The sequence below is a fragment of the Onychomys torridus genome, chromosome 1 (genome assembly GCF_903995425.1).
Source record: "Onychomys torridus chromosome 1, mOncTor1.1, whole genome shotgun sequence".
Taxonomy (NCBI): Eukaryota; Metazoa; Chordata; class Mammalia; order Rodentia; family Cricetidae; genus Onychomys; species Onychomys torridus.
The window spans coordinates 116,734,794-116,756,487 of record NC_050443.1 but is presented as its reverse complement, the minus strand read 5'-3'; the positions used below and the strand labels follow the sequence as shown (position 1 = coordinate 116,756,487).

Sequence of the window (21,694 nt, the reverse complement as noted above, 5' to 3'; positions counted from 1 at the left end):
AGATCAATAGCTCCCACACCACATATCTTTATTATAGCCATGCAGGGCAATTAGGAGGCTGGTAACAGTGGGGGCCCTGTGTGCAAGAATGCAATGGGAAGTATCTGCACTATGTTAACAGGCTGTGAAAAAAAGAAAAAGGCCTTACTAGATATAATACCAGATGAGTTTAATTTACAAAAAAAAGAGAGAGAGAGAGAGAGAGAGAGAAGTAAAATTGATTTTAAAAATCATGAGAAGGGGGGAGGGGCTGATGGGAAGGTGGGGGTGGGCGTGGGAGGGGGAGGATAGGGGAACCCATGGCTGATAAGTAAAATTAAAAAAAAAATATCCGTATGAAAAATAAAATTTGAAATAAAAAAAAAGTGGTGCATGCCTTTAATGCCAGCACTCAGGAGGCAGAGGCAGGCAGATCTCTGTGAGTTCGAGGCCAGCCTGATCTACAGAGTGAGTTCCAGGACAGCCAGGGCTACTCAGTAAAACCCTGTATTGAGAAACAAAGACAAAATAAAATAAAAAAGAATCTAATATAACTAGATGTATATCTCAGTGGAAGATCATTTACCTAATCCACAAGGTCATGGGTTTCAATTGCAGCCGAGAGAGAGAGAGAGAGAGAGAGAATATGAATTAATCATGCGAATAACCACCTCTGCTTAAGATCTAGGAAATCACAAGATAAAAGGCATATATATAATCTACAAAATCCCACCTGTCCTCCAGCCTACTGAAGAACTCAAGAGATCCCAGGAGGCTAAATGCCAGTGACAAACCTCACCCCAGAGAACCTGCAGAACACAGGAGAAAGCCCAAATGAACAGAACCAGACATGCTAGCAAACCAGGAGTCCAGACCATGTTCCTCCTGAGAGGTTCATGCCGGACATCCACCAGAGAGACCAAGCCCAGCCCCTGGAGGAGTGTGCAGCAAGGAAAGCCACCACTGGGGACAACATGAAGCCCTTCTTACCTCCTAGCACCTGTCTCTCAGACACCACAGAAGCCCTAAGCCCCTGGGAGGAGTACAGCTGGGCCATGGAAGGGCTGAAAGTAAGTTCCTCCTTTCTGCCTGCTCTAGGAACTGAACAATGTGGGAAAGCAGCGGTAAACACTGGCTGGAGAAAGGAAAGTCTCTCCAGACAGAGTCCTTTGTAGAGCAGGTAGAGCTGGCTGCTGCCAGGGAAAATTGGAAGATTCTTATACACAACAGGTAGGATTGCACAGCATTGCAGCTGCTTTCAAAACAGCAATGCCATGCCTCGGCATACCCAAAAAGGTAAGCCATGTCCAATCAAAAACAAAAATGCACAGCAGTTGTTACTCATTTTCATCTAAAGGTGGCAACCACCCAAAAGTGCACCAGATCATTAGCCAATAAACCAAATGGGGTCTATCCACACAACTGACTATTGTTCAGCAATGATAAAGAATGGGGAACCAATACATGCTATCACAAGATAAGCCTTGAAGACACTGTTCTCAATGACAGAAGTCAGGTATGAAGCACCTACCACATATAAGATTCTATTTACATGAAATGTCCAGAATGGGTGAAGCTATGGAGGCAGGAAATACAGTGGACAGTCATTGTGGCTAGGGCAGGCAGACGAAGAACTTATTGCCGAAGGGCTCAAAGTTCAGGGTTGATGGAAATGTTCTTAATGCATTAACAAAAAGTCTCATGAATTCTGCTTACATAGGTAATGTGTGTGTGTGTGTGTGTGTGTGTGTGTGTGTGTGTGTGTGTGTGAGTTGTACCTTATTACAGTGGTTCCCAAAAGTGAAAGGAGATGCTTGCTGCTGTGGATATTGCTCTGTATGCTGTGAATGTGTTGCTCTGATTTGGTTGGTAAATAAAATGCTGATTGGCCAGTAGCCAGGCAGGAAGTATAGTATAGGCAGGATAAAGAGAGAGGAGAATGCTGGGAAGAGGAAGGCTGAGTCAGGAGTCGCCAGCTAGACACACAAAGGAAGCAAGATGTAAAAGTACTGGTAAGCCATAAACCACATAGCAACTTATAGATTAATAGAAATGGGTTAATTTAAGACATAAGAACTAGATAGCAAGAAGCCTGCCACAGCCATACAGTTTATAAGTAATATAAGTCTCTGTGTGTTTACTTGGGTCTGAGCAGTCGTGGGCCCAAGAAGGACTGGAGAAAACTCCAGCTACAGCTTGCTTTCCAGGTGAGCACAAGTTGAAAGGACTTTCTGCAGCAGATAAAGCTATGCACAGACAGTGCTGAAGGAAGTCTTCCAGGCAGAAATGGATGCATGGAAGCTAAACCTACACACATGAGCCAACAATGCCCAAGGTGGTGAATATGAGGGTGCATGTCACAGGAGGCTTTATTCCTACTTTTTTACCTTTGAAAGAATAGGTCACTCATAGTAAGGCCAGTAACAATGCAGTGTGGAAATGATAACATCTGTAAAACACCTGATTAAAAAAAAAAACAGCCAAAGGAATAGGGCAGGAAGTCACAGTGTGTGGAGTAGTACTCACCTTCAAAAGGACTGTGGTGAGTGAGCTACTGGTCTTAAAACTCTAAAACAAGCACTGAAAATTAAACAAGAAAGGCATGATTGACAAGGTGGCAGAGAGGCAGAATGGCATCATCAAAAACATTTGACCCAAGAGAAGGAAAGAGGAACAAAAAAGAGATGACTCATATAGAAAATAAATAGAAAAAAAAATGAATTTAAGTCCAACCATATCACCAAATCTTAGACAAAATAAGTTAACTACATAAGACACTTTCAGGTCAGACTTTGTAAAAGGCAAAACTCTGCTTTTTGCTGTCTACAACAAAGTCACTTCAAAACAGAAGTCAGGAGGAGAGTCAAGAGTTCAAGTGTATTGTGGTAGTCTGAATGTTACTGGCCTCCATAAGCTCACAGGGAGTGGCACCATTAGGAGCTGTGACCTGTTGGAGGAAGTGTGTCACTGTGAGGTTGAGCTTGGAGGTCTCCTTTGCTTAAGCTACACCCAGTGAGACAGTCCACTTTCTATTGCCTTCTGATGAAGATGTATCCAGCATCATGTTTGCCTGCATGCCGCCATGCTCCCTGCCATGATAATAATGGACTGAACCTCTGAACTATAAGCCACCACCTCAATTAAACGTTTTCCTTTATAAGAGTTGCCATGGTCATGGTGTCTCTTCACAGCAATAGAAACCTTAACTAAGACATCCTTGGCTATAGCTCAAATTCAAAACCAGCATGTCTCAAAGAACCAGACTTAGGGACTAGAGAGATAGCTTAGTGGCTAAGGATGCATACTGCTCTTACAGAGGATGCAACTTCAGTTCCCAGCATCCATGTGGAGTAGCTCACAGTCACCTGAAACTCCAGTTCCAGGGGATCTATAACACCCTCTTCTGGCCTCTGAGGGCACCAAAGGCACATGTGGGCATACACACACACACACACACACACACACACACACACACACACACATACACACACACACACAAATAAAAATAAAACAAATCATTAAGAACACCCAAAACTCAACAGCAAAACAGCAAAGCACCTCACATTAACTCTAAGCCACAGGTTGCTGAAAAGAACAGAAAAGGTAAATGGATCCAAGTCTCAGTGAGAACCTGAAGTGACTTCTTTGGTGTTAGACAAAGTTGGCTTCAGAGCATAGGAGGTACCAGGGACCAGGAAGGGCACTCTTACAATAAGGCAATCACCTTATCAATGAGGTACAGCTGTCCTAATTGTATGTGCTTCCAACTACAAAATTTCAAGAATGTTAGGGCAAAACCTAACAGAAACAGGAGTAGAAACAGACACATTTGCACTTACAATGGGACATGTAACCTCAGTGAGATGAAATAAGTACACAGACATTAGTCAGGATGTAGAAGACCCCAACAATGTTATCAAACAATATAACCTAACTGATATTGGTAGGAGGTAATTACCTCCGAACAGCAGGATGCTAGGTGATAAAACAAAAACAATTAATATTTAAATTATTTAAATGACTCACTGTATATTATCTGGCCAAAAAAATTGAATTGGGAACATGTAGTGTGTGTGTTTGTGTGTGTGTGTGTGTGTGTGTGTGTGTGTGTTTGTGTGTGTATGTTTATGAGACAAAGCCTTGTGTAGCCCAAGCTGGCCCCTCTGGAGACAAGGATGGCCTTGAGTTCCTAACCCTCCTGCCTCCACCTCCCATGTCCTGAAATTACAGATGTGTGCCTCTTCATCCAGGTAACTACCTTGAAATTTAAACAACAACAAATAAAATTTCTAAGTAATTCATATACAAAAAAAGTTACCAATAAAGAAATTAGAAAAACATTTTTGAGCTGAATAAAACTGAAAACAAATGTACCAAGATTTATGGAACATATTAAAATAGGAAAAAGAGGAAGCATCATGACAATAGACTATTTTATTTCTTATCAACTTTTTTTTTTTTTTTTTTTTTTGGTTTTTCAAGACAGGGTTTCTCTGTGTAGCTTTGCGCCTTTTCTGGAGCTCACTTGGTAGCTCAGGTTGGCCTCGAACTCACAGAGATCCGCCTGGCTCTGCCTCCCGAGTGCTGGGATTAAAGGCATACGCCACCACCGCCTGGCTCTTCTTATCAACTTTTAACTAAACAAATTCTTATGTTGAGGTGCTGGCAAGAGGGCTCAGTGGGTAAAATAACTTGCCATCAAACCTAAGGAACTGAGTTGAGTCCCTGGGACCCAGATGGTGGAAGGAGAGAATTGGCTCCCACAAATTGTCCTCTGACTTCCACAGCTTGTGACATGTGTGCACCTACCCACATACACATACAAATCAGTCAATCAATAAATGTGATACAAATTTTAAAATGCTTAAGCTGGAACATAAAAAGATTTCTAATCATGTGCAAATTCTCCTCTCTTAAGAATATAGAAGCTGGAGGAAAGGCGCAAAGCTACACAGAGAAACCCTGACCCCCCCCCAAAAAAAAAAAAAGAAAAAAAAAGAAGAAGAAGAAGAAGAAGAAGAAGAAGAAGAAGAAGAAGAAGAAGAAGAAGAAGAAGAAGAAGAAGAAGAAGAAGAAGAAAAAGAAGAATATAGAAGCCAGGCAGTGGTGGCGCATGCCTTTAATCCCAGTACTCGGGAGGTAGAGCCTGGTGGATCTCTGTGAGTTCAGGGCCAGCCTGGTCTATAGAGCAAGATCTAGGATAGGCACCAAAACTACACAGAGAAACCCTGTCTCAAAAAATAAAAAATAAAACTGAGCCAGTGAAAATCCTAAACAAACTGCTTCTAAATTAAGTATCGAAAAAGAATTATCTAAATTACCCAAGCAATTCTCGAAAATAAAGGTCAAATTTGGACTTACACATCTCTACCTGATTTCAAATTTACAATTAAGCTATAGCAACCATGGAGGTGTGTTTTGGCTTAAGGATTGGTATACATATGGGAAAAAAGAGAGAGAAAGAAAGAAAAATACATCCTCATACTATGTAGTCTCTACTTTATGACAAGGGTCCAAAAGAACTCAGTGATGGATGGTCTTGGCAACTTGATGGGATTTGGAGTCACCAAGGAGGTATACCTCTAGCTGTCTATGAGGGCATTCCTAGGGAGGTTTAAATGAGGTGGGAGGATCCACCATGGAATGTGGGCAGCACTGTCCCGTAGAATGGGGTCCCAGGATAAAAAGAAAGAGAAGCCAGTTGCTCACTAGCATTTGTCTCTTTGCTTCCTGACTGAATGCAACATGACCAGACTCTTACACTTGTGTTGCCATGATTTCCCACCACAATGGACCACATGCTCTCTTAAACCTTTAGCCAAAATAAATCCTTTCTTTTCCCTGTCTTAGTCAGTGATCTATTGCTATGAGGAGACACCATGACCATGGCAACTCTTCTAAAGGAAAACATTTAATTGGGCTGATTTATGTTCAGGGGTTTAGTCCATTATTGTCATGGTGGGAAGCATGGTGGCATGCAGGATTATATGATGCTGGAGAAGGAGCTGAAAGTTTGACATCTTGATCCACAGGTAGCAGAAGGAGACTGTGTACCACATTGGGCATAGCTTGAGTATATGAGACCTCAACACCTGCCCCCATAGGGACACATTTCCCCCAACAAGGCCACACTTCCTAACAGAGCCACTCCCTATTGGCCAAGCATTCAAACACATGAGTCCATGGGGGCCATACCTATTGAAGCTACCACATTTCCTCAAATCACTTTTGCCAGGTACTTTGCCACAACAATGATAACTACTATAAATTTAATGAAGAAAAGGTGGCCTTTCCATCATGCTAGACAGCTATACATCTATGTGACAAAGCACCACACTCCACTACCATTAGAGACCACCTAGACAAAGGCAAATGTGAGGATGAAAACAGACAACATCTTCAGATGCTGGACCAGGAAAGGATCGCTTAGGACAAAAATAAATAGTGGAAACCTGAATGGGGATGGTAATGCTGTGATCCCAGCACTCGGGAAGCTGAGGTAGAAAGATAACAATTCCAAATCATCCTGGACTACTTAGTAAGACTCTAGGGAGGGTGGGAAGGGAGGGTAAAAGGGGAGTAGAAGAGAGAGGAGGGAAGGGAGGGGGTTGGAAGACAGGAGGGGACACTTGCTGATGCATAAACAGAAGAGATGGTCAGGGAAAGCTCCAGAGAGACCATGCTTTCCAACCCAGCTCATCTTTCTTACATCAATGTCTTAGGTAGGGCCTCTGCCCTTGGCTTCATTTCCTTCCTGCTCTGAGGTCAAAGGCAGAGAACAAGCAACCAAACCTACACTACTGCCAAGTGTGCTTTTTAAACTGTAGTGGGATTCGGCAGATGGCATGGCAGGAAGCCAACCACAGAAACCTGAAGTTAGCACTCAGGGTTAGCATCCGCAAACCATGGGAAGCCGCTTCAAACATGCCCCTGAACTTCAGGAACTATCCTAGTTGTATCTCTTCTCAGTGGGAGAGTTCATCAGGGGCCCACAAAGGTCATCAGGGATTCTGTGAGGGGGATAAAGCACACAGAGGCCCCTCCACTTCTGGCACCCCTCCCCACAGCCAAGATGACACTGGATCTCAGCTTATTGCAGAGCAGACAGTGGTGTGGACCTGTGGAATGTGAACATCACACAGACACAGGGCTCTTCACAGCTCAGACCCATTGGCTGGGCTGTAGCATGGCTGGCCCTGACTGGGTATTCACACAGACTTCTTGTGGGGACTTCAAACCCTAGCTTTCCTCTGAGTCAAAGGCAGCCCAGCCAACCAACCAGAAGTCAAGGTTGCATATAAGAGCAGTGGTCAGGGCTGGTGAGATAGCTCAGTGGGTAAACATACTTGCTACAGATCAGGCTGGCCTTGAACTCACAGAGATCCACCTGGCTCTGCCTCCCAAGTACTGGGATTAAAGGTACGTGCTACCGCCACCTGACTCCCAGAAAGAATTTTAATAAATTAACAGCCTAGGGAAAACATTCCCTTGGGCAGGCTTTCTCCTTTCTTGGATTAACCATCCCATTTGCCCAGCAGAAGTCACTCCATATCAAGCACAGAGCTTAGGTCCATGGCTCCAGCCTTCTCCTTGAGTGGAGCCCTTCTCACAAAGTTGGACTGAACCACCAGACAAAGAATCCAGCTCCTGTGAGGCCAGCCTTTCCAGCTCACTGTGTTGCTGACATGGTCCCTGGGACACCTGTGCCCTGAGACACCAGCAGAATGACAACACAGACAGCTTTGGGCATACTTCTCAAGCTATCACACAGTGTAGCTGTCCTGGTGCAGCTCCTGGGGTCACCCAGGGGAACCCAAGTGCAGAGCAAGCAAGGAACTGCCTTCCATCTGGTCAAGTGTTCGATAAAGTATCCTTCCAAGACAGGGCAAGCAGTGCTGGGTGCTAGGATATGGATGGAGGATGCAGTCTGTGCTCCTCACATCACCTGATGCTCAGCCTTCTTCTGTTATCTAGGGGATAAAGATTGCATGCTGGTTCTCATCTACTCAAAGGCTGCAATCCAAGAAGTCTCAAGTCTCCAACTATGATCTTGGATTTGAATGAGGAAGACTGACCTGTTTGCAACTTCTTCTCACATTACAAACCAATAACAGAAAGGACAGGTGATGTGCAGGTTCACGACTGCTCCGTTGTCTCATGGTATCATTAGGATAACTCAGTTATTACCAGTTACCTGCAATACCTTTCCACTGTGACCCTGCCAGCCCCAGGCAACACCAGGTTTTCTCTGAAAAGTGGAGAAACTGAGGCACCCTGTAATAATGATGGCTCCTTTCTAGGGTAACATAAGAATATCTTTTGATACAAGCTGCTGCTTCTCCTGGTGCCCTGCTTAGAAGTGACTCCAAACTAGGTTTTAAAGAGAAGACACCCTCCAATCAGAGGCCCGGCAGAAGATGAGGACAGAAGCCAAAAACAAGAAAGCAAGAGGCAAGTCCAATTCATCACCCATTCATCTGGGAAGGGGGAGGCAGTGGGGGCTCCAGGCTGCGCCCAGAGTTTCCAGAGGCTCTGCTCATGGGATTTTTTGTCTCCATGGAACCAAGCAGAGTTGCCACCCAGATCCTCCACCCCATCCCAGTGGGAAGGTTCCACTGGCATAGTCAATTAAACAGACAGCCATGTTTAAAGGAACACTATGTAAGAATCAGGCCCAGGGGACCCCCCTCCCCAAGTATATGAGTGTGCATATAAAAGCAGACCTGGAACATCTTCCTCTACATGTTCCTGCACACTCAAGATATCACACTACTAACTTTTGGCACATATATGTGCATGCTCAATATAGCAGAGAATTCAAGAAGAATAAACCTGGAGAGGCAAACCTTAGCCCAGATGAAAAATGGCAAAACATTTGCAGTATTCAGAACACATACTTACATTCTCAAGCCTCGGGTTCTGCTCTCTTTGCCCATCTCTCATCTAGATGCTGTGGCTCTCTCTGTTTGCCCAGACTCAGCCTCGCTTGTGCAAATCAGCTCTGAAGCTTCTATGACTCAGCAAAGAACTCTGCTTTTATTTTTCAGATGGAACTTACCATGCTGTGACTACATCCAGGGGGAGGAACCATTTCTCCAGCCGTTTCTAAGCAGAGCCCTGCAGCCAGCGTGGCTGGCGCTCTCCCTAAACACAGAGGCTTCTCTCAGTTCTCTGGGCTCCCTCACTGGGTATGGAGGCCCAGAGCTCAGGATGACCACAGCTGGGGAGGCTCTGGCATGGTACTGTTGTGGGGATCCTGACTGTTCTGAGCTACACAGCCAAGGGCTGGCTCCTGAGAGGATCTAGACAGGTTCTCACATGAATGAGAGAGTGAGGAGCCAAGGCCAGGGCTGGACAGCTCCTACTCAGGGTGGGTCCCAATTTTAGGCTGCTTCCGCATACCTTCTGCTCCTGTCTTCCTCTGGGGCACTGAATCCCCATAGGGAGGTTATGTCACTATAAGGTCGCTATTGGAATGTGTTTCCACCAAGAAGGGTCATTTCATTCTGAAGGCACATAGGTAGAGCTCAGCACCACGGTCTGAGTGACTCTGGGGAACACTGCTGGCCTGAAAAGCAGTTCCTTAGAAAGTGTGGGTCCCCTGGCAGTAGGCAGCACTCTGGCTCCATCTGGTTTGCTTGAATTGGGGAAAAAAAACAATGTAACCCTGGCTGCCCTGCCAGGACTTAAAGAACTATGGCTACAGCTGAGTCTAGATCCAGTTGAGATATGGGCACCCAGGCTTGGCTCTCTGGCACTAAGCCGGGAGACCCTGCATGCCCACTTTGCTCCCACCAGCCCTAGCCCACCCCCAGTGCCCTGGCCTGCACCACCCTTTCCTCCCACTGGCCTCTTCTAGTCAGGCCCCAAAGTCATGTCCCTCACTCTGGGCCCAACAGGCATCACCCTCCACAGGGGGACAGATAATAATAGAATGCAGCGCACTAAGGCGGGAAGCCTGATATCTGCTGTCTGTCTGGGTCTGGTTAGTTCCAATCTGTTAGGACAAAGAACCTGTTTGCGGTGGCAACAGGAACACTCTTCTGTGCTCCTTCCTGTCCTAACGTCCCTGCCAATCACGGCAGCCCCACAGCTGGTCACTGCTGTCCTTGCTGTTCCACAGCCAAGGAAACTTAGGTCAAGCCACCTCAAACCCACAACTAGCCAGTGTGATGTGGGATGGGGAGTCTGAGGTTAGGATCCCAGCCACCCCCTGTGCTGTAGCACAAGGTAGACCATGCAGCCAGAACATCAACACAGTGGGGCCGTCCTGAGTCTCAGCACCCATTCAGAGGACAGCTTCCCTTCCCTCCACGTCAGGAGTTCGAAACTATTAGAACATACTCAGGTTTTATTTTATTTCTCAATACACTGGGTTACACCCTGGGCCAGGCAGTGCTCTAGGAACTAAATATGACACACTTGAAGAGGATTGCGGCAATGTTTCCAATAGCACAAGAACGTAAAACTGGAAGCAACCTTAAGGTCCAACAATAGAGACAGAATCCACCCCAACAGCAAAAGGCAAAAACTGGTGCGGAATGGCACCATCGACAGTGCCCTACGTCTGTGCTGCCAACGGGTAAGGCAGAAACAGCTTATTGCTAAGCTTTTGAAAGGCTGGCTGCAATTGTATGCACACACTCACCACATGGTGGGTCCCAGGCTCAAGTCCCAGCACGGTGAAGAAGAAAAAGTGTGCACAGTAAGTGTATGTGTGTGTCTGTGGGGGGAGGTGTGCAAGCATGTGTGAGCCCACGAGTACATGTACACTTTGCATGGGCCCTTCACAGCGGTTGCAGAAAAATACCAGAAAAATAAATGCATGGGCTGTGGACATAGCTCAGCAGGTAAAGACACTACATAAGCCTTAAACTTGAGTCTGATCCCTGGAATACACATTTTAAAAAAATATCTGATCATGCATATACCAAAACATCCCATGGTTTTACCTCTAAGTCACAGAAACCCAGAGGACTTAACCTTCTGCTTTATGAATTTCTAAATTACATGTATTTTATGACTATGAATATGTATTATAAGTCAGAAAAATCTATTTTTATTTTAAAACAAACTTATGCAAATGTGTTAACTAAGTATATTCATTTGTCACTGTAACAAATGTGTTCCCTAAAGGCTGTCCTTACCTGGGCCTCAGAAAGGGACAGCACCCTTCTAGAGTCCCCAGGCTGACTGGGAGTAGAAGGGTCAGGGTCTGGGCACCACACTAAGGCATAACCCTTCAGCAGCAACTAGCTGATTTGAAACATATCTGTTTCCTAGCTATACAAAGAAAATATACTCAGTGCTTGGAGGAGAGGGGGAACAGAGGCAGATGGATCTCTGTGAGTTTAAGATCAGCCTGGACTACAAAGTAAGCTCTAAGACAGCCAAGGGGCTACACAGTGAGACCAAGAAAGAAAGAAAGAAAGAAAGAAAGAAAGAAAGAAAGAGAGAGAGAGAGAGAGAGAGAGAGAGAGAGAAAGAAAGAAAGAAAGAAAGAAAGAAAGAAAGGAAAGAAAGAAACAAAGAGAGGGAGAGAGAAAGAAAGAAGGGAGGGAGGGAGGGAAGGAAGGAAGGAAGGAAGGAAGGAAGGAAGGAAGGAAGGAAGGAAGAAAGGAAGGAAGGAAGGACGGACGGACAAAGGGAAGAAGTCTGTGGGGGCTGGAGAGATGGTGAGGAGATGGCTCAGCAGTTAAGAGCGTGCAGTGCTCTGACAGAGGGCCTGATTTCCATTCTCAGCACCCATGCCAGGCAGCCTACAATTACATTCATGTGCACAGACACACGTGCATACGCATAATTAAAAACATAAATCTCCTCACTGTACAGACTAGGGGAAATAAAGGTGTGATAAGGAAACAGCAATCCTCATAGACCTCCTGCAGAAGCCCTTGCTGCTCTCAGAACCAGGGCTCAGCCCCCAGAGTGGACCCTGCGGCCAACCTGAGGAATGGAACTTTGCATAACAGGGCCACTCCTGTCGCACAGCACGTGGGCAACTGTAACCCCCTAGGGAATCCTGTACCATCTTTCTTGTCACCAAGAGGCCCCTGGATTAACCTCTGCCAGCCTCACCCTTGTTCTCCCTTCCCTTAGGGGGCCACTGTCACCTGTTCTCTTTTGGAGAACTTGGGTACTCAATGATTCCCAAATGCACACACCTGCCACCTCATCACTGGAAACCCAGGCCCATACATCCTCCCACTCAGGGATGCCGCAGACCTGTCAAGTCCAGGTGATCTGCCCCCACACCCAAAGGCCATGGTTCCTTCCATTTCAGCTCCTAATTCCCCACCCACTAATCAGCTGACTTAACACCTGGCCCCTGCCTCTCCTGCACCTCACAGCCCCACCACCCAGCGACAGAACCCATCACCCATCTAAGCTACCAATCACCACATCAGCATCTGCCAGGATCGAGGGGCGCCTATGTCCCATCGCTGGTCACACCTCCTACGGCAATTGCTCATAACTCAGACCTATTTTCATTACTCCCATGGGTGGCTTCAGGCTTTTACTTCACAAGCCCATATTCATGATCATCCTATTACTGCTCCGTGTGTTGTGGAACATGGCAGAAGTGATGTCATACTCTGCAGAGCCTTTTGCCCAACATTGTTCTCTTGATGTTTATCCACAATGGGGTGTGTAGATCCTCAGTTGTCTCCACTGTATTCCCACAGATATAAAAAAGAATCACATTACTAAGTTTTGCACCTCCTCTACTGATGAGGAGTTAGGCGGTTTCTATTTTCATAAACGGTGCTACAGTGAAACCTTGCTATGAATCTCACACCCACCTGCTCAGGCGTCTTTGAAGCAGGTACCCAGGGGTGGGGTGGGTGTGGCTAGCAAAGGGGAACAGTAATCCTGACGTTGTTAAACACTGGAGTTTGTCTCCAGAGTGCTGACCAGTCATGGTAAACTGCCTCCTCACCACACCTGGCTATGCTCCATGCTGGCCACGCTGACTGAGTTTGGTTTGCTTTCCCTGCTGACGGGTGAGAGCCAACTTAGACATGCTTGTTGGTTGCTGTGGCCTCTGTGTCCACAGCTCATGTGGTCCCTTCCTTAATCCTCTGTCTCTGTGGGAGCAATTGTCATTCACTGCCTTGAATGAGGCTTTCTTGGCCATTAGCCCTTTACTGGTTGTCACTATTTTTATTTTATATTGGAAATCTCAAGTCAGGCCTCAAATGTGGGAGAGGAAAGGCCTGGCTTTTCACAGTCTCTCTAAAAATGCTTCCACACAGAGCTGGTAGTGACAGACAAGTTTTCCTTGGGGCTGATATCATATCAGGCAGCTCTTGGGGGTGTGGTCTGAGCCCTGGGCAGGGTCTAAGCTGCAGCTTCCTATAGTTTCCCCTCTCACCCTGTCTATGAATGGGGAAGAAAATACACGCGGGGCTGGAGGAGACCTGGGCTGGCCACAGCAGCTATCTCTGGCTCTTGGCCGATTAGCTCCAGGGTTCATATTTCTGATGCCTAAATCAGCTCCTCCCCTCCTCCCTCACTTATTATTTCTCCATTCCTTCCTCTCCCTTCTGAAACCTGGGGCTAGAGCGAATTCCAGTGGCATTTAAGCCCAGCACTGTGACAGATGGTGAAGGAGAACGTAGCATGGCTGTGATGCTGCCAGCAATTCGACTTACCTGGCAAAATAACCCCTGCACTCTGACAACAAAAGCTAAAAACACAGGTAACCTCCCGACATCCCTCAGGGTTCCAATAAGCGTCTTCTCTGAGTGTCTGACTACTGCGAGTCACCGCAGCTGATGATAGTGGTGGATAGCTCAGGCCGTAGCTCTAATTTGTCCCCCACATCCACTGTGAGTAGATAGGACCTTTGCCACAATCTCTGAAACCTGCAAACTATCAACGGCCATGTTCTCCTGAGGGCACCATGCACCATCAGGGAACAAACGGCTTCAGTGTGGGACTTGAGGCTGGGGCATCCCGAGGGCTGGCTAAGCACCCCGATGGTTGTGGAGGTGGAACTGTGAAGACAGGAGTGATAGGCCTCATCCTGACCTTCCTTACACGGCCAGAGTTGCCTCCTTGCTGTGGCCATGTTAACTATGTTAAACACTTTCTGTAGAAATAGGTGGAGACTGGCATACCAGGGCGCTCGCCTCCTGACCCCAACACTTGGTCCCTTCCCCCAGCCGTAGGAAAGCTAGGCTGCTACACAAAACAACACTCCACAGCACCATCCCCAGCTAGAGACCAGAGGCTGATGGCCGCACAGCCAGTACCACTGAGATGCATCATGATGTCCCCACCCTGCCTGCTGGGCACTGGCAACAGAAAGGCTGGCACTGGGGCCTCCCAAAGGAGAAGCAAAGCTCAGAAGGGAGAAAGGCTCTTCTTCACACCTGCAAACCCAAAGAAGGTTCAAGTATGGGTGTGCGGCTGAAAATACAATTGTCATCACTGTTACCAGCTGTCCAGGATTTAACAGGTTAGAAGCCATCATCTGTCAGGGCCACCCAACAATCCCACAGCATGGAGATGTGATAGTCCTACAATGGCCCTCTGCCATGCCCAGTCCTGAACCTTGGGACACCACAGACCTGGAAGGCATGGCTAGTGAATTGCAGCTGGGACTCTAGAACCTAAGGTATACATTTCTAATAGTGGTATCCACCATCCACCCAGAAAAATGTGATCTCCTACTCCCTGATACAGCCCTTCCCCTGTGCACGTGCATGTACACACACACACACACACACACACACACACACACACACACAAACAAATTGAAGTCACTCACCAATCTGCCGCACCATCTAGGCCCCAAGCCCTGACCTGGGCCCACTTTGGAGCAAATGGCACTCAGGCTCTGGGAGTAGCACCATGTCTACTCACCTCCAGGAGCCCCAAGACCTGAGCAGTGCCCAGGAGGGATGTGGGCCAGCACGGGCTCACAGGAAAGACGGCCAAGGATCCCACAAAACACCCATCTGGCCCTGGGAAGGGCGGGTGGCAGGTTCTCTCAATGGGATGCCTTCTGAGTCCTCTCCCTGACTTGTACTCAGTACCCAAAGTGAACACAGCACCATTATGTTCATTGCTAATTGGCATATGTCATGCAAACCAGAGCAGAGAATGCCCGGCATTCATACTGGTGGAGCAGAGAAGAGGATGGTGCCACTTTCACGTGGGTTAATATGGGGCACAGCTGCTGTCTTCAGCCCAGAGTGCCTAGAGCTGAGGACCCCACATTTCTGCCACACTGGAAGGGAGGAGGAACTGTATGTGGAGCTGTGGAAAAACCTAAGCAAACGAGCACAGACAACCCCTGTCGTGTCATAGTGCTGGTCTCCTGGCCTCAGCTGTATGCTGGGTTCTGTCGTGTGCTCTGCACTGGGAAGGTGTGTGTGTTCTGAACATCCTCTGTCTGGCACAGCCTGACAGCAGAGCAGTTGGCCATGTATTCCTGCACACTCCAGGCTCCAGCTTTGCTGCCACCACAGGGTGTGGCCTAAGGCCTGCTCAGCACTCTAGAAGCAGAGTCTCCTTCACACAAGGCATTTGTAAGTAATGCTCTGCCAACAGGGTCAGGAGGAGCATTCTACACTCTCCTTCCTTTCTGGAAATGTGCGTCTTTTTCCACCTGCTTCTGTTGTAAGGGGATTACATCCAAAATGCAGCCGTAGAAGGAACCAAATAACAGTACTACCCTCCCTCCCTGAAGTGGTCTTCCCTGTCCCTGCTCCCTGGGGTCCCTTTCTAAAACACCTACAAGCCTTATCTCCAATCCTAATGAGAAGGTGAGGAACTCTGGTGGGATGCGGGCTGATCACTTGTACCTGGGGTTGGGGGCTGGAGGTAGGAGCCTCCAGAATGTAGTTCTGGGAGCTTAAGAGGGAATCTGGAACACAGAGTGGGAGTCTGAAACCCATAGTGGGAGTCTGGAACCCAGGAAAGGGAGTCTGGAACCCAAGACAGGGAGTTTGGAACCCAGGATGGAAGTCTGGGATCCAGGACGGAAGTCTCAACTCAGAGCAGATTATGGCACTCTGTGAGTGGGATTCCAAAAGAATATTTGTCATACTTGCTTGGCTAAGGCCCTGCTCCTGCTGGGCCTGGGGTGGTCCTGTCCCTGGCATCCAACATCCACCTGAGGTGGAAGGGAGGTGGTGGAGGAAGGAGCTGCAGCCTCTGCTGGATCCCAGGGCTCCATAGCTGAGTGAGCATAGGAATTACGTCACCGCAGTACACCTCAAGTCTCACCACTCACTAGCTCAAAGCTTCTCAAAGATCCAGAGCCCATGTGATGCAGGGAGAGCCAATGTCTGAAGAATTACAGCTTCACGTGGACGAGTCACAAGCACACAGTGATTCTCCTCTCCTCCCCTCCCCAGGCCTGCAGCTACCCACCACAGAGACTGTATCAGGGAGAGAAGCATGGCTCTTCTGAGGATTCCTGGGGAGGGTGATGTTGAGCTCTTGTAGGTAGTGGGTGAGGCAAGTGTTGCACAGCTGTTTCCTTTAGATTTGATTGTCATAACCGTCAGCATCGTGCGGCAGAGCAGCTGTGATGACCTACTTGCGACCTCCTGAGTCTGTGCCCATTAACACTTGTGGAAGGAGGGAAGAGGGTCACAAAGCTCAAAAGGCCTTCCTGAGATCCACAGGTAGTCTTTAAACTCCCCAAGATTCCGATTGCCGCTATGTAAGAACCAATACATTGGCTGGGAAACAGATAGAGGTGTAGCTGCCTGTGAGTCACCCAGGGAACTTCCCAGAGGTGAGTCCCTATGCTCTATAAGTAACCCTAATAAACTCACAGGATCACCAACCTGACACGGATAGAACCCTTCCCTTGTTCTGTCACTGGCCTGTCTACCTTGGGTGAATAGATTTTGTTTAACATCCCTCCAGAGGGAAACACACACACACACACACACACACACACACACACACACACACACACAACCTTCCAGGTACAGAGCTGGGAGAGGGGCCCTGGATCGGCAGAGCCTCCATACTGAGCTCCTTCTCTGCATAGTCAGAAGCAGCACATAGGTCCCCACAACTACACCCCACACCCTGGCGGAGCCACCAGAGAGAATCTCCTTTTTCCAGAACAAGGCCCAGCAACGAGCTTCAGAGGCTCAGGGGGCAACCACACCAACACCTCCCAGTCCACCTGGAAGACCTGGAACCAGCCAGTCACCGTAGGGTCAGGAGCAGAAGAAACTCTCTATGCTCCAGTGGCAGCTGCCATGAATGATACAGGTCTTCACTGCTCAGAACAGTAAAGCCCAAACAATCTGTTCCACCATTCACCTAGCAACCACCTCCATTTCAAGCTCCAATGGCAAAGAGGAAGGACAACAACATGTCAGCATATGTGAGAGGCATCAGTTATCCTCCCTCCCCCTGGTTTTGTCCAAGGTTGTGAAGACCCCCATCTCCATCCAGGGTGGACTCACAGAGATCTAAGCAGACTTCAGATCCTATGTTTGTAGTGGGTGGTTGTTTGTGCCATGCCCTGAAGCACCACCCCTACTGAGGCAGCAGGTAGCTGCTAGGTACCTACCCCTTGGGCGGGACCTCCAGGGACCCTTAATACCTGGGATGCACATACATGTGCTCTTTTCTCTTCTCTTCCCTACCTCGTGGTCTTAGATGCTGGTGTGGATCAAGGCAGAGCTCTCCTGAGAACTGCATTGGATGGTGCCCCACCCCTCTAGGATTCTGTGATCAACTGCTTTATTCTGGTTGTGAGTTAACCCCTGAATAAATTCCTTTTACCACCAAAAAGACTTGGTGGGATTTACCCTATTATATGTTGTCTGGCATCTTGTAGGAAGCATGTAGAATGGAGCTTTGATAGTCTCACCCGTGGGCCATGGGTGGGGCAGAAATCCTGTAATTCAGATGCCTGTCTTCAAGAGGAGTTCACAGAACAAATCTACTCCCTCTCTGCACCAAGTCCACAACCTCCTGCCATAATACATATAGAGCAGATCGCAGATGCAAACAGGATCCAGTGCAGAAGAGTAGCATGTACGTGTATTAATCTGACATCAAGGGACCCAAGGTGGACCTTGTACATACCAAAACTAGAAGGCACCAAGGGCATAGGTGACAGGGGAATTCATGCAAGAGTTGAAAGAAAGATAAAGAAAAACAACTACTGAACTGGTGAGATGGCTCAGTGGGTAAAGACACCTACCACTAAACCTGAGAAGCTGAACTCAATCCCTAGCAGTCACCCTGGGAGAGAACTGACTCCCACAAAGTGTCCTCTAACTTTGACACACACCCTGCATCACAGGCACCCACAACACAAAAATAAATAAATATAATTTTAAAGGTTTAAAAAGAAAACCAACTAGTGTGCTGTGGGATACAGCCAAGACTCAAGTTCATGGAGAAGGACCCTGGTCCTACAGCCTTGTGGGGGAAAAATTAGCCACGAACACAAGGCCAGGGACTATGTCCTCAACTTGCAAAATGAACATGGACCAATGAAGTCTCAGACTGGTTAAGATTCTTGTCACAGTTAGGCAGTGGTGGCACATGCCTTTAATCCCAGCACTTGGGAGGCAGAGCCAGGCAGATCTCTGTGAGTTCAAGGCCAGCCTGGTCCACAGAGTTAGATCCAGGAAGGGCACCAAAACAACACAGGGAAACCCTGTCTTGAAAACCAAAACAAAAAAAGACTCTTGTCACAGAAAACCTTGTGAGTATATGCTACATGCTTAAGCCTTGATTGTTTTTATACAAAGATACCTAGATATGTAGGACACATACTTCAAAGCTGCAATGGAAGTAAGGTGTGAGTCCCTGCCTACCCTGTGGGAAATCATCTGCCCTGCACTAATTCCCCAACCCTAAACCAATCCTGATCCTGTGGAAGGAAGCTCATCCCCAATCCAGCCATCTAACTCTAACTTAGTCCAAGCCTAACCCCTCAACAGAAGCCCCTCTGCCCTCTACAGGCACAGAGAAACATTTGCCCAAGTCACTTTCTGCAGCCACAGGGACTCCAGGGGCCACTGCAACACTCTGGAGAGGCAGCTTGCCTTCAGGGCAACAAGGAAAGCTTCCCCCACCTGTAAACAGCCCAGGGAGCTAGCCTGTGAGTCCTGCCCAGGGAGCTAGCCTGTGAGTCCTACTGCAACAATCAGTGCCCTGCTCACCTGAGACACCTGGCAGCCCAAAGAGCAGCAGCAGGCAGAGTCTGGTCTGGGGCTTTATGTATTGAATCTAAGGAAGAACTACCTTGCTTTTTCAAAGCTTTTATGGCCCACTTGCCGTGACTGTGAAGATGGAGTGTGCGGGCAATGCAAGGCAGGCAGTTTCTCTGCCTTTATACTCAGGAGCACACCTAAAGGCTTTCTGAGAATCCGCTTATGCCCATGGCAGGTGCAGGAAGAGTCACACCTCCCACGACCTCCTAAAGAGCCTGGTGCCCCTTCTCCAGCTGTGAGACCCACCCTATGGGACTTCCCTCAATGCCAAGGCTTTTATACATGTACATTTCAAAGGTTTTTATCTGCCCTCTGGACAACAGTTAAGTAGCAGAAGTTGCTGGGTATGAGCCATAGCTACCATTTCCAGGCACCTGGCTCTGGGCACCTTCCTTATCCAAGCCTCATAGGCTGAGCTAGGATAAAGGTCAAGATTTTGGAAAGGCAGGATGCAACAAAGCAAGAAGATGTGTCCAAAACCCACGACCCACTGGAAATAAGGCAGGCTGTGCTCAAATTTTAGACTATAGGACCAGAATTTGAGCTATGAACACTGCTGTGGCTTGAAGGAGTTCCCCCAAAGACCCAGTTTGAAAGTCTGGAAAGTGGTAGGACCTTTAAGAGGTAGGTCCTAGTGGAGGATGTGAGGTTAGAGGATGTGCCTTGAAGGGGACACTGGGACTGCAGAGCCTTCCTGACCACCATTAGATGAGCAGCCTCCAGTGCCTTAACATAGAGTGCCATCTCATCTATGCTGTGCAGTGCCATCTCATCTATGATGTGCAGTGCCATCTCATCTATGATATGCAGTGCCATCTCATCTATGATATGCAATGCCATCTCATCTATGATGTGCAGTGCCATCTCATCTATGATATGCAGTGCCATCTCATCTATGATGTGCAGTGCCATCTTGTCTATGACATGCAGTGCCATCTCATCTATGCTGTGCAGTGCCAGCTCATCTATGACATGCAGTGCCATCTCATCTATGATGTGCAGTGCCATCTCATCTATGACATGCAGTGCCATCAATGGCCCAGTGATCCTGAAAGTTGGTCATGGCCTCTACCATCATGACAAAATAAATCTTTCTTCTTTGTTAAGCTGAATATCATAGGAACAGAAAAGTCACCCAAACACCCACACATAATGACAAGTTGTAGCCAATACTGGTAAGTGTAGACAGACAGACAGACAAGGGCAGCATAGTGCCCAGGTAGACCAGGGTCAACAACACTTGGAAAATTAATTTAAAATGTCATTATTCCCTGTCAAATTCCAGTATACAGGTAGAGCTGAAATTTCTCCTCAGGGTCTTTGAACCAGATGAGGAAATTGGGGTTTGAGACCCACAGTTCTCATGGGGAGAATGCTAATTATTAGGATGAAGGAACACAAACTTTGGGGTGAGAGGAGTCAAAACCAGGACACCAGTGCTAAGCTCCTGCTGACAATGTTCCCAAGTTCAAACAGAAGGTTTAAGATGTCAGAAAGAAAGAAACAGGAAGGTCAAGCAGGCACATGACACACTCGAGCCAGCATTAACTAAAGCTGAGACTGGAGGCAACTTATACGTCCAGATCCTGCCACTGGTTCTGCTGCCCTGTGAACCATGACAGTGCTTTGCCACAATCTCTCTTTTCTCCTTTGGTTCCATTGCCGTCACCAGGAGTTCTGGCAAAGCTGACTGGCATCCAGTACCTTCTAATGCTGGGGGAGAAAGGTTGTGTTTTAATTCACTCACATCACTTCTCAAATGCTACTGATGATTTGCATACAAGGCACCAAAGTACAACTTGGTGTGTGCTCCGTGCATCACTAGAGGGCATTTGTCATGGATACTGGGACAGCCTACTTCACACATGCTCCAGCCTCTCTGAGGCCATCTGTGAGGACTCTGAGAAGAGTCTAGAGTCCTTTGATGGTGAACTAACTTCTCTGCCTACCAAGAACCAAAGGACTCTTATGGAAATAGTTTGCTGCCCACTTCCCAGACAAGAGTCCAACTTTCACAGCCATTGAAAGACTCCTAGAGAGACAGAAGGAACAACAAGAGGGCCAGTGGCCAGTCCTACAACAGTTGACTGGAAGGCGGGGATAGAAGGATCCCAAGGCTTGCTGAGCAGCCAGCCTAGTGAAATTAGTAAGCTCCAGATTTCATAAGAGACCCTGCTTCCAAAAGTAAGGTAAAGACGGGTATGGTGATATTTTATTTGTACTGAAATGTGATTTTATTTGTATGTTAATAAATAAAGTTGCCTGGGGGTCAGAGCTAATAGCAAGCCATAGCAGAAGTCTGGCAGTGGTGGTGCACACCTTTAATCCAATCACATGACAGGCAGATCTCTGTGTGTTCAAGGATATAGCCAGCATGGAGACACATGCCTTTAATCTCAATACTAACCATAGAAGACCTGGAGGTCTGTATAGACAGGCAGTGACAAGGAGGTCATATGGTTGGGTTTACAACCAATGAGAAGACAGAAGAGAAAGTCAATAAA

General features: G+C 47.5%; 1 protein-coding gene across 16 annotated transcripts in view; it reads right to left on the bottom strand.

Annotated features, from left to right (window-relative positions):
• The window catches only part of Jakmip3 (Janus kinase and microtubule interacting protein 3), a 109,528-nt gene that overhangs the window by 73,767 nt on the left and 14,067 nt on the right, over positions 1–21,694 (bottom strand). Inside the window, exon 1 of one of the 16 annotated variants that reach the window (XM_036197695.1) lies at positions 14,851–14,991. The exons of 12 other annotated variants lie outside the window; for them this stretch is intronic. The gene's annotated coding sequence lies outside the window, so the exon portion shown is untranslated. Of the gene's footprint in view, positions 1–8,880; positions 8,964–9,037; positions 9,059–14,755; positions 14,789–14,850; positions 14,992–21,694 lie in introns of those variants that run through there. 3 more of the 16 variants (XM_036197703.1, XM_036197721.1, XM_036197688.1) reach the window with 3 other exon arrangements.